Source organism: Tupaia chinensis, unplaced genomic scaffold (assembly GCF_000334495.1).
Source record: "Tupaia chinensis unplaced genomic scaffold, TupChi_1.0 Scaffold000596_1, whole genome shotgun sequence".
NCBI lineage: Eukaryota > Metazoa > Chordata > Mammalia > Scandentia > Tupaiidae > Tupaia > Tupaia belangeri.
The window spans coordinates 388,713-390,945 of NW_006160112.1; the positions used below are offsets into that span (position 1 = coordinate 388,713).

The window sequence follows — 2,233 nt, forward strand, 5'->3', positions numbered from 1 at the left end:
CTTGCTGTCATCGATAATATTGTCCCTGTAATCTTACCTATTTTGAAAAGCTTTTTAAAAATTCATTCCAGAGGCCAGCAGGTGGTGTGATGGTCAAAGTATTGGACTCCCACAGGGCTGACTACAGTTTGAGTCCCAGACCTGGCAGCTTATAACATACCAAGACATGTGTGTGAATGTCCAAAATCCCAAGAGGAGAATTAAAGAGAAAGGACTGTGGCATGGATATTCCCCTGGAGGCTGATTTTTCACTGTCTATCTCTCTGTCACTCTGATGAGCACACAAACCCTATAGCAAAAATCTCTTAAAAAATTCAATCCATGAATACTTTCCCATCTCCACATTTGAAAATAATCTTTTTATACATTATTTCGTAAAATCTAGTTAAAACTTTATCTATTTAGCTGTAGAATATGTGTTTTAAATTTATATTATTCATTATATAACTAATCTATTTATTTGTTTATTTAGCCTCTCCAGATAATACATGGCTAACCTAACTTTTCACATTATGAGACAGAACCCAGTGTAAGGGTATGTGTGTGAGGGGAGGGTAAGATAAGGGAGAAATTTTCTACTTTCTGTGCCTATGATCAGATCTGAATATTGTATGTATTTTTGTTTAAAGTTAAAAACCATAGAGAAGCTGTTTACTTCTTTATTTTAAAAGATACTTATTTTCAGCACGTTATTTCCATGCACATACCCACTCTGACTGGCTTTAGCAGTCAGTCCCCACAACCCTGTTGAAAGCCTTCATGAATTCCAAAAGCCACTGAGCTGGGATGAAGAAGCAGGGAGTGATGTTCCAGCTAGCAGTTCGCACAACTCAGTCTCCATGACCCTTTTGCTGCTTTCATTCTGCTATTCCACCGCAAGCGGCTTCGCACGAACCCAGGGTCCCCTCTAGGAGCTGGGGTCCCTCCGCGGGATGCGGTCGGCCAATGCCAGCGCCCTGGTGGGTTTCATCCTCATGGGCTTCTCAGACCACCCTCGCCTGGAGGCTGTGCTCTTCGTGTTCGTCCTCTTCTTCTATATGCTGACCCTCGTCTGCTTCACCACCAGCCTCGCCCCCCAGACCTTGGCTCACCTGCGAGGCCCCGGGAAGACCATCTCTTACGGTGGCTGCGCCCTGCAGCTCTACACCTCTCTGGCGCTGGGCTCCACTGAGTGCGTGCTGCTGGCGGTCATGGCCTACGACCGCTACGTGGCCATCTGCAAACCCCTCCACTATGTGGTGCACATGCACCCGCGCGTGTGCCGGCAGCTGGCTTCAGTCTCCTGGCTCAGCGGTGTGGCCAATTCCCTGGTCCACGCGACCTTGACCTTGCAGCTGCCTCTCTGTGGCAACCACCGGCTGGACCATTTCATTTGTGAAGTGCCCGCTCTTCTCAAGCTGGCTTGTGCAGACACCACCATCAACGAGTTGGTGCTCTTCGTGGTTAGCATTCTGTTCCTTGTGATCCCTCCAGCATTCATCTGTCTCTCTTACGGCCTCATAACTCGCGCTGTGCTCAGGATCACGCGAGGCACAAAGCCTTCAGCACCTGCTCGTCCCACCTTGCCATGGTGGTCATTTTCTACGGCACCATAATTTACATGTAACTGCAACCCAGGGACAGAGACAGGTACAGCCAGGACCAGGGCAAGTTCATCTCCCTCTTCTACACCATGGTGACGCCCACCTTGAACCCTGTCATCTACACTCTCAGGAACAAGGACGTCAAAGAGGCTCTGAAGAAGCTTCTCTCAGGAAAACTGGGCTCCCTACGGAGGCACTAGAGGAAGTGATGTCACTCAGCTCCTGTTCAGCCCACCCATGGCTCTAAATTTCACTGCAACCACATCACATTCGTGTAGGTATCTCCGTAAGGTGATCGGCTCTCTTGTTTGGCTGTGCGCTTGTGTAAGTCAGCTTTATTCATGGAAGAGAGCTGTGGGTGGGTGTGACCTGTGGTTCCCACCATGATGTACCTCCAACACTTACTCTCAATAATTCAATTAAAAGCTTAAATGTTTATTGTTTCACTCGGTTTTGAGGCTTCTAAAACTGTTTTGGGGTAAAATTATCAGTTTCAGGAACAGCAGATGGTGTTATAGTTGTGTTGCTAGATGCCCACATAGTTGACCACATTTTGAGTCTCGGACCCTACAACTTAAAACTCACACTGGGTATGTGTGTGTACATGCCCAAAATCCTTGGAGGAGAATGGAGGAGGAGGGACTGCAATG

The 2,233-nt window shown here is 47.6% G+C and overlaps 1 pseudogene; it reads left to right on the top strand.

Moving 5' to 3' along the window:
• The first annotated feature begins 932 nt into the window (after positions 1-932).
• On the top strand, positions 933-1,783 carry LOC102468103 (olfactory receptor 2G3-like; annotated as a pseudogene).
• The last annotated feature ends 450 nt before the right edge of the window (positions 1,784-2,233 follow it).